An 11,710-nucleotide genomic window follows, 5' to 3' on the forward strand; every position below is an offset into this window, starting at 1 on the left:
TTAAAAATTTAACAAAAAAATCTATGCTCAGCATGGCCAACAGCTTAAAACTTAAAAAAATGTAAAAATAAATCTATGCCCATCGCTAAAAACTTAAAAACCTGAATAATTTGTAGGTTCTTGCAATTTGAACATTGGAAGTATAATATTAAGAAGATTAAGATTTGGCATAAGTCTTTTTACCGCAAGTCGAGTACCATTGCAAAGTCGCGGTGGATTCAAATTGCGCAATATCATACTAACTGTATCAACTTTTAGTTGCAAGCTAAGTGGTGGAAATCCTGGTAAGTCCAGAGAGTTCAAAAACTCTGTTGGATAATTTACTACATCATCGGGTTTTGTTACGAAATCAACGGATTTGTATGTCACCAAATCGCCAGCAATTTTTGCTTGAATGATGGAATTCAGTGCTTGTACATCATTATTCTTTGCGGCAAGAATTGCTCGTTGACTCAACCAAGCATAATTCTGATAATTCTTTCTAATGTTTGGGAAAAAATTTTTAATAAGTGCTAATTGAGAGTCTACAAATCGGCAAAAGTAAGAGTAATTAATACAGATGTCGCATCAACTGCGACTTTTCCATTTCCAACAGCTAACAATTGTTTGGAAAATTGATCATTGATTCATTTGATCATTTTTTTGGGTTTTCCTAACTGGAAAGGGTTCAAAACCCAAAGATGTAACTAAGACCAAGATATGTCCCAGATTTTCCTTGTTATGCCCTTATACTGTAACTGTTTCTTTTATGGCCTGTGGGTGTATATTTTCTGGATTTCCCCATGACAGGAATAAGTTGAAAATTTTCCAAAAATGACGTGTTAGACTTTTTTAGCAATAAAAATTAGATGATGTATTTTTCTTAACATAACATAAGAACATAAACCTTCTTAATATTATACTTCTTTAAATACTTCTTTAAATTATACTTCCTTATTATACTTCTGCTGATCATGCTGAGCATAGATTTTTTTGTTAAATTTTTAGGTTTTAAGATGTGGGCCATGTTGAGCATAGATTTTTTTTTTAAATTTTTAAGTTCTAAGGGATGGGCAATGATGGAAATCAATTTTTGTTTTAAATTTATATGTTTTAGACTATGGGCCATGATGGTCATCTTTTGGTTTTTTAATTTCTTTATTTTTAGGACTATGAGAATCAAGTATGTCGAAAAGTGAATGTTATTTAAAATTTTAAAATATGGTCATTGTTTATCACTGTAATGGAAAACAAATTTAGTAGTTTTTCGCGTTTATTTCGATATTGAAAAAAAAAATTCAAAAAGTCGATTTTGAAATTTTTGAAAAATTTTTAACTATGTTCAATTTTAAATAATTTCAAAACGGTAGGTGGTCATTTGAAAATATCGATTGTCATTGTTTATCACTATTGGAAAACGATTTAAGTCGTTTTCTTTTGAAATTTAGTTTTACCTGTGAAAAAAATGAGCTAAACTGAACACTTAAATATTTCAAAAACTAAAAGTTTTTTCAAAATTCTAAAAGACGACCATTGGTGGTCATTTTGGTTTATTTCGATTTAAAAATTTTCATTTTTGAATATTTTCCAAACGGGAGGTGGTCATTTCAAAATATTGATGGTCATTTGTGGTCATTTGATGGGAAATCGATTGCACCCTTTTTTTCCAAAAAATATCATTTCACCTGACCCAACTTCTCGTAGCTTCTCCGGTGCCTTGAGGTTTATAGCAAAGAAAAATCAACAGAAAAGCGGGAAAATATTTTGTAACATACCATTTCAGTACTATAAACCAATAATGTCTATATAGTAGGAGCCGGTACGTGATCCATGTCGGCATGCTTATTGCGCAAGTGCGACGCCAAATTCGAAGCGTTTCCGCTCGTCTTTACGACTCTCTCACAATGCAAACACTTTGCAGTTCCGACAGATAATTTGGTGTAATTTGATTTCACATCCATTTTTCCAAGTTGATAACTTATCAAATTAATTTCAATATTATTAAGAATTAAGTTCAAAAATCAAACTAATCACTTTTAAGATTGAAATCAGAGTGACCAAAGAAAAAATAAAAAAAAATTATTAAAAAAAAAATATCGGAATTCCGATATTTGGCAAAAAAAGTATCACGATTTAAAAAAATATCGATATTTGATATATTATCAACAACCCTATAGCTATATCGATTTTGCTATTGATGGTGATCAAGAATATACATACTGTATGCGGTTGGGGATGATTCAATCTTACTGTTCCATATATTCTCTACTAGTATTTGGTACAACAATCCAATTGAATTTTGTTTTGAAGCTTTAAATAAAGCACTAGAATAGTTTAGCATTCAAAATAAAAACCACAAAACTTTTCTGAGCAAACGCTAAATCCAGATTTTATTATCTGATATAGCTGATATTTTCTGGTACCTGATATAGTCCCTGAGATACACGCCTTCATTTAAATATACAGATGGACATGGCTTTATAGATTTGTCTGTTGATGATGATCAAGAATATAATATATATGGTTAAGGCGATTCATTCTCACCATTCCATACATACTATCGAATACAATAAACACTTGAAACTCTAGGAAACCTGGTACAACAATCCAGTATGGAAGCAGAACTCATCTAAAAATAGTCCGATTTTTGAAAATAGGTTATGTAGCTATAAATAAGGCCTTGCAATTTTTGGGCAAGGGGAAAACAAACAAAATCATTTAAAATAAATCATAATACGTTTAGTTACAGAGGTTGTTATCAGCATTTATTCTTGTCTGTTTGTCTCCCAGTTTCTCAAAAATTTGGACACTCTTAATCTGAGTGTCTACTATAACAGTCCTTGCTCTATTTGATGGCTCTTTCTCATGGTCATGGAAAATGGATATGGACATGCGTAAATCGACTCAGATGTTGATGTTTATCAAGAATGTATACTTTATATGGACGGAGATGATTCATTGTAACTGGTACATACATACGCTTAAATACAATATACCCTTAAACCATATGAGTACCTGGTACAACAATCCAGTATGGAAGCAGATTTATAATTATTTCAAGTTTATCCTTAATTTCAAAAATTTTTTTTTTCAGTTGGTTTCGGAAAAATTAGGGTGAAAGTAAAAAAAATTTTAATAACTAAAGTGGGGCTAGTGGACACATTTTAGTCCCCATAGAGAATATTTTTATATATAGGCATTCTAGAGCTAAATGCGCGTCGATTGGTATCTCAATCGACCCGATCCGACATCAGACATCAGATACGATTCTTCAGAAGTTATTCGAAAAATTCGATTTTTTCTTCTTCTTCGGTTTGTCTGTTTGCACTATTTTTTTCTTAACAATTCTGAAAAAAATTGGAGATGTTTGTTACTATCATATGAGCAACTATTGTTCTACAACTTTTTAAAATACCTAAAGCTTACGTCAAAAAATTAAAAAAACTTTGTTAATTAAAAAATTCATAACTTTATAATTAAGAAAGATATTAAAAAGAGTTTACAAAGACTTTACACCTTTGAAAGGGTTTTTTAAATATCTATTTCACTTTCTTTGAGACCAAACGTCTATATAGTACACAAAAAAAAATTAACTGAAAATAAACTTTTTTCTTAAGAAAAAAAATTATTTTTCACTGTTTGCTCATTTGATCCTTTTTATATTGCACGTGGAGATAGCTTTTGAGATGACGCAACTTTTGATATATCGCTCATATCTGGCAAAATTTGTTAACTCAAGATATAGTTTTGTAACGCATAATTTTACCCGTTCCATAACCTTTAGGCTCCCCTGAACCAAAGTCCAGAACAAACATAGGTTCTATCACCCACAGTTTCCGCGGTACACCTAAGAGAAGAAAGTGATCAAATTTTACCATATATTGAATTATGTAGGCCGCGTAATGGCGATGACCATCATTGTTTCTAGTACATATCATTTTTGAAATGCATGTGTACCAACTAAAATTAAACAAGAAAGGAAAGCTAACTTCGGGCGGAGCCGAAGTTGATATACCCTTGCAGTTCAGTCGCAGTCCGCTAGGTGGCGCCACCCATCTTATTTTATTAGATATATAGCGGATCGTTTATAGTCGGCCGATCCTCATGAAAATTGGCAGATCAGATTGTTTTCCCCAAAATAGAATCTGTACCAAATCCCATCTTTCTAACTTAAAAAACACCAAAGTTATGCCAATTTCGATCGTTCTATGACAGCTATAGGATATAGTCGGCCGATCCTTATGAAATTTTGTACATAAGATATGGTGGTCAAATATAACATGAGTGGAAAGTCTCAACTCTCTATCTTAAAAAACAACGATGGCATTTCCGATCAATCAGTTATATGGCAGCTATAGGACATAGTCGACCGATCCCGGCCGTTCCGACTTATATACTGCCTGCAAAGGAAAGAAGGGTGTGTGCAAAGTTTCAACTCGATAGCTTTAAAACTGAGAGACTAGTTTGCGTAGAAACAGACAGACGGACAGACGGACATGCTCATATCGACTCAGGAGGTGATCCTGATCAAGAATATATATACTTTATAGGGTCGGAGATGTCTCCTTCACTGCGTTGCACACTTTTGACCAAAATTATAATACCCTCTGCAAGGGTATAAAAATGGTATCTAGCACTTACCATATCTTTGGAATACTCATCCAAAGTTGAAATCTCCGATTTTATACATAAATTTTTGGTCTTCTATGATTTTTCCCCAAACATTTTCCCATGGAAGGTTTTTTTTTCTTATTGAAATCTGTAGATCATACCATGTTTTTATTTTGGATTTAAGGAAAAGCTCGAAATAATTTTATTGAATTTATTATAGGTGGTCAAACAATATTTTCTTCAATTAAATTGGAGTTTTTAATCTCATATTTTTTTTAATGTCATGGCTACCTAAAACCCCATTCCCAACTTTGACATAAAATATTAATATAGCTTAGTAGCCTTTATTAAAATGTTACTACTACAATAAAATGGCACGTGTTTTTATGTGTGTAAACAGCCCAAGCTGTTTTTGCTATATTTGCGGACTATTTATTCTGAAGAAGGAGAGAAGGCCCATTAATAAAAACATAATGAATTTATATAGAGAAGCATTTAATACCAATCGAAAGTTATTGTTTCAATAAGATATTAAATTTTATTGTATTCAATCTCTTCTCTTTATATATAAAAATGATTTGCTGTTCGTTAGACTCGCTAAAACTCGAGAACGGCTGATCGGATTTATCTTATCTTGGTCTTGAATTATTCATGGAGGTCTAGGGAAGGTTTAAAAGGTGAGAAAAATTCGAATAATTGCCGGGAAAATCCTCAAACCGCATTTTTCTATTTCCCATACAAACGTTTTCTAAATAAAATGGAGACTACAATAATAGTAGGCGCCGGTACGTGATACATTGTTTGACAGCTTCTCATTGTTCTCTGCTCAGTTAATTTTATGTGAAAAACCAATATTGTGCTTACTGAAAAATTGTGAACAAAATTGGAAAAAATTTTAATTTGAAATTTTCTCACTTCTTAAATTTTGCGGGAAATTTTTTCACTCTGATTAATTACAATTTACGATGCCGAGGAGAAGTCGGCCAGACTTAGGTCGTCGTAGTCAATTAAATGTGCGAAGAGCTACCTTACGTGCGAACCGCACTGATGACCAGAGACAGACAGATCAAGAAAATAGTCGTATTGCTATGTCAGAATTGCGTTCTTTAGTGAGTGACAATGTAGGAAATAGGGTTAGAATGCAACGAGTTCGTGCACATCAAACACAACAACAGCAAGCTAGACATAATGAAATTGAGCGAATCCGTAGACGCAGTGCTCCTGTGATTCTTGAACGAGCTGCATTCCACTATGATCCGGCAATTGATTATTGGGCCGACAAATCAGTAAAAATTGGGGAAATGAAAACAATTTGTAAATATTCGAAGGCGTTAAAGAACACTGGTGAATCTACTGGATTATGTTGCGCTGAAGGCAAAATAAAATTGCCACAATTGGTCCCACCACCAGATCCTTTACGCTCTTTAGTTTCTAAGATTGGAAATGATTCGAAGCACTTCTTGACCAACATTCAGAAATATAACAACTGTTTAAAGATGACATCATTTGGTGCTACACATATTATACAAGACAATTTCATGCCCACTTTTAAGGTATTATATAAAAATATTCAAGTTAGTATTAAAATATATATATAGGAAATAATAAATGGCCAAATTTTGAAAAATCACAGATACAAGGACAATTTATCACTTACTGTGAACTCTGTTACCACTACCTGATGCAGATCATCAATTTTTACAAATTTATTTTATGGGCAATTCAGATGCGGAAATTAATAATCGTTGTGCTCACAATCCAATAGTGAAGAGAACCATTGTCCAACAATTACAAATATTTCTTCATCAGAATAACAATATAGTAAACATGATCAAAATAGCATTGGATCGGATGCCATCTGATAGCCATAATACTGGAAGACTGGCTGTGAAAAGACTGATGAATAACTTCAGTGAGGCGACAATCATAAAAGGAAAATACAAAGGAGAGGATGTCTTAATCCCGCGGATACCAATGATTCCAACGGACACACCATTCGATTTTAAACGCTTACAATTTCCAGTACGTCTGGATTTTGCGATGACCATAAATAAATCGCAAGGACAATCGTTAGAAGTTCGTGGATTTAACTTGGAGTTTCCTTGTTTCACGCATGGACAATTAGACGTCGCGTGTTCGCCCGTCGGAAAACCGTCTTCTTTGTTTATTTACGCACCACAAAACAAAACAAAAAATATAGTTTATGAGAAAGCTTTAAATTAATTAACAGACTGTATTTTAACAGTGTGTGTCTGTGACTATCAAATTTAAATCTTATAAATAGCCAGTATTTCAGGAAAACTCTGTTTTATAAGTAAGCAACATGATGTTTTATTTATAACAGGTTATTAATATACTGTTTAGTACAGTAGATAGTAGTTTATTTATAGCAGTTTATTTTTAGACTGCGATATTAAAAAAAAATTAAAGTAAACAAAAATCAACCCATAATAAAGATTTTTTCTGCTTGGAATCGAACCAACGACCTTACGATTAGCAGACAGATACCTTAATCATTGAACCATGGGGTTAAAGATTTTCAAGTAAAATATTTAGAATGACTTCGGCTCCGCTCGAAGTTAGCTTTCCTTTCTTATTTTTATACCCTTGCAGAGTGTATTAAAATTTTGGTCAAAAGTGTGCAACGCAGGGAAGGAGACATCTCCGACCCTATAAAGTATATATATTCTTGATCAGGATCACCTCCTGGGTCGATATGAGCATGTCCGTCTGTCCATCTGCCTGTTTTCGTCACTATAATTGATATCAGATATTTTGGGTTTCGCATGCAGGTTTGTCACCGGTACTTTACCTTGTCAAGAGGTTTTTTTATATGATCTCTTAATTTATAAAAAAGTTTCTTATTTGATAATTTATTTTTCAGTTTTTATTATTTAACTAATTTTTATTAAATGTACTAGGAGTCGAACCCGGACCATTCCGGGACTATTAATGCGCCGAATTAATTCAGCTATTTTCCAAATCATAAACTCACCAAATTACCTCTCGAGTTTCGTAAATACCAGGGGTTTTTAATTATAAGTTAATAAAATTAATAAGTATATAAACAAATTAAAAGAAATAGTTTAATTCTCGGGATCGGCCGAAAACTATACCACTGGACTGTAAGCAAAGGTAATATGCATTTATAAATTAGCAGAGGGTTATCATAATTTTGATCAAAAATGTGCAACGCATTGAAGGAGACATATCGACCCTTTGAAGGTCGATAATTTATATACATATATAGAAGGTTTTATATACATATATTCTTGATCAGGATCATCTCCTGAGTCGATATCAGCATATCCGTCTTCTGTCTGTTTCAACGCAAACTAGCGTTTTATTTTGGAAGCTATCAATTTAAATCTTGGCACACAACCTTCCTTCCTTTAGCCCAACGCGTTGGGCTATCTCTGACTAGGATTCGCGGAAAAAATTTTTTAAAGTTGTATCTCCGTATTGCGTTAGAAATCTATTTTTAGCTGCTTCATAATTTCAGCCCTCTTTCCCGCAAATTTTTATTGTCAAACTTAGAACTCATTTTTCTATCAGTGTACTAAAATTGAGAATCCTAAACTGACATAATTACCTAGCCACCATGAGAGTTTATTTATTTATTAACCAAACAAAAATAAGGAGGCTGGGTGACGTTTTCGTATATAACCTCATCAACGCTCATGTAAATAGCCATATTGAACGGTGCTAGTGCAAGGACTCAAAACATATGACGACTACTCCTATTTTAGTTCAAAATATGCCCAAAATGGTACAACCGTTCGGCCTATGATGGTCTTTATCATACAATTTCGGATTTTCTACTCATTTAATCTTCCGTATTCAACATCATATCTTTCAACGTGCGAGCGGAGCTCCACTCGCTCCGTTATCTTTAGGCTCTCCTGAACCAGATCAAAAATACGTTCTATCACTCACAGTTTCCGCGGTTCCCCTAAAATAAGGAAATAATCCAATATTAACATTTATTAAATTACACAGGCAAACAGCAAAAAACCCCCACGCATCTCCCCTAAACCAAAGTCCAGAACAAAAATGGGTTCTATCACCCACAGTTTCCGCGGTACACCTAAGAGAAGAAATTGATCAAATTTTACCATATATTCGCCATAGGTCTTGTAATGACTATGACCATCGTTGTTTCTAGGACATATCATTTTTGAAATGCATTCGATCACCTTCGTAACATTTTGGCATCGTAAGATACTGACATACCCTGATTTCAAATTACCGTTTGACTTAATCACCGACGCCTCAGAGAGTGGAATAAGCGCGGTATTGTCCCAGAATAAAAGACCTATTACCATGATTTCACGCGCGCTAAAAGACTGCGAACTGAACTACGCCACCAAGGAAAGAGAATTATTGGCGATAGTCTGGGCAATAGGCAAACTCCAAAACTACCTATACGGTATCAAGGAGGTTCTGATCTTTACGGACCACTAGCCTCTCACATATGCTGTATCCGACAAAAACACTAACGCTAAGATTAAGCGATGGAAAGCATTTATTGATGAGAACAACGGGAAAGTGCTTTACACACCCGGGAAGCAAATCCTGGAAGCTGACGCACTATCGAGGCAACCCCTGAATAACCTAGAGGCACAGACAAACCTCTTAACAGCTTTAGAAACCAAATCATTTTGGAAGAAGCAAGCCAGGGAAGGAAGAAGCAAGGGATTTCATAATCATCGGAAATAAAAACCCGCCATAAAATTAATTTTAATAGTAAGGACTCGCTTGTTGAATCTGTTAAGGAAATCATCAACGCCAACATTGTGAACGCGATTCATTGTGATTTCCCTACACTGGCTCGTATCCAACATGCCTTGAGGCAGGAATTTCCTGCGACAAAGTTTTGCCATTATAAAAACTTCGTCAGAGACATCACCAACGCTTAGCTAGCGAAGTGGTCGCAAATTGCAAGGTCTGCAATAAAGCTAAATGCGAACGCCATCCCAAGAAGCAGGAATTAGGAACTACACCTATCCCATCATATGTTGGGGAAATGTTGCATATCGACATTTTTTCGACCGACAAAAACATCTTCTTAACCTGCATTGACAAATTTTCAAAATTCGCTATCGTACAGCCCTTGGATTATAGGGAAATAATACATGTACGAGCACCAATCCTCCAATTGGTAAATTTCTACCCTAACACCAATACCATATATTGCGATAATGAAGCCTGCTTTAGCTCTGAAACAATCACATCATTGCTGAAAAACCAGTACAGCATCGATGTCGTCAATGCGCTACCGCTACAAAGTAGCTCCAATGGTCCATTCGGTCACAGAGTTTCGGCCGGTGGAGGCCGGTGGAGGTCATCCACGCCACCAGCGATGAGTTGAAGCTGGCAATTAAAGCCAAAATTGACAAGGCACAGCAGTCTAACTTAGACAGGAATAATCCTTCAAGGCGGAACTGAGTTTTAGAAGTCGGTGAAAGAGTACACCTGCGCAACAACAAGACAAGGGAACAAATTGACACCGCTTAATTCAGAAGAGCGTGTAGAAGCAGATCTGGGAACATCTGTTCTCATTAAGGGGAGGGTGGTCCATAAGGACAACATCAAGTAGGCATTTCACCTGCCACATTCGCCCTAATACTGAAACTCAAAAATTTGCTATAATTACATCCATCATACCGCTGTCCACCGCAAGCGCGCGAATCACCGACTTCTCGCATGCAAAATACATCCCGGTATTAGACGGCAATATTTTAGTTTAGTAACAGTATTTTAGTAACAGTATGGCCTGGTCAGCTCGACAAATCTGTCCGAGTTTGCTAGCATAATTGAATCCCACATGAGGAAGCTTCTGGAAATTGACATCGAACATGCCCAGAACATTTTGGATGAGCTTAAGATACACCATAGAATGGCCAGGAGCCTCGATTTTTTGGGATCAGACCTTAAGGTCGTGGCGGGTACACCCGACGCGGATGGTCTTAGTAGAATTAACACCAATTAAGCATCGCTTATCGAGGCCAACAATAGACAGGTTGTTATTAACACAGAGACACAGAAACACATTAATTTGCTCACAGACTCAGTAAATAGGATCCTCAAGGAGAAAAGGGACGGGCTTGTCGACTCAGGGCATTTGTTCGAAACACTCCTCGCCAGAAATGGAATGCTAATATCCGAAATCCAAAATTGTATGCTCACTATTACACTCGCTAAAAACAATATCATAAACCCTATTATTTTCAACCAGAATGACCTAAAGGCTATTTTTGACGAACAGCTCACAAAGGTCCCCATAGTTAGCCTTATGGATGTATCTTAGATTAAAATTTTCCAATCTAATGTCATTATCCATGTCATAGTTCAGCATCCTAGCTTATTTGTAAGAAAGTCCTGCTCTTCCCTGTCGCACCCTGTCGCATAGTATGGTATGCTACAAATAGAAGACAACATCGTGGCGGAATGTGATGATGGAATCCTAGCAGTTTCGGATTGCGCTTCTACCAACTTGGCCACATTTTGCCAAAAGGCGTCCCACGACACTTGCGAGGCAATTACATGCAGGCGGGGCGGCTACATGCCGGACGCGGCCCAGCAATCTGGAACCCCTTATAATTGTGGACGACGGAGTAATATCACAGGTCAACAGCAAAAATTCTCCACGCATAATTTCACCTGCTCCATAACATTTAAGCTCCCCTGAACCAAAGTCCAGAACAAACATCACCCACAGTTTCCGCGGTACACCTAAGAGAAGAGATTGATCAAATTTTACCATGTATTGAATTATGTAGGCCGTGTAATGGAGATGACCACCATTGTTTCTAGTAGATATCATTTTTAAAATTTATGTGTACTAACTAAAATTAAAATTAATTAAAAATTAAAAAATGGTATCTGGTTACCATATCTTTGGAATACTCATCCAAAGATGAATTCTCAGATTTTCTACATTTTTTGGTCTTCTATTATTTTTCTCCAAACATTTTCCTATGGAAGATTTTTATTTTCTTGTTGAAATCAGTAGATCATACCATGATTTAATTTTGGATTTAAGGGAAAACTCGAAATAATTTTATTTAATTTATTATAGGTGGATTGCAGTTTTTATTCTCATATTTTTAAAAAGTCA

At 35.2% G+C, this 11,710-nt stretch overlaps 1 long non-coding RNA gene across 1 annotated transcript; it reads left to right on the forward strand.

Moving 5' to 3' along the window:
* The first annotated feature begins 5,739 nt into the window (after positions 1 to 5,739).
* LOC116655212 lies at positions 5,740 to 6,338 on the forward strand. Its single transcript, XR_004310361.2, has 2 exons — positions 5,740 to 6,143; positions 6,224 to 6,338. It is a non-coding gene; the product is annotated as an uncharacterized LOC116655212 (long non-coding RNA).
* Positions 6,339 to 11,710: the final 5,372 nt, after the last annotated feature.

This window comes from Drosophila ananassae (assembly GCF_017639315.1).
Source record: "Drosophila ananassae strain 14024-0371.13 chromosome Y unlocalized genomic scaffold, ASM1763931v2 tig00000092, whole genome shotgun sequence".
Lineage (NCBI taxonomy): Eukaryota > Metazoa > Arthropoda > Insecta > Diptera > Drosophilidae > Drosophila > Drosophila ananassae.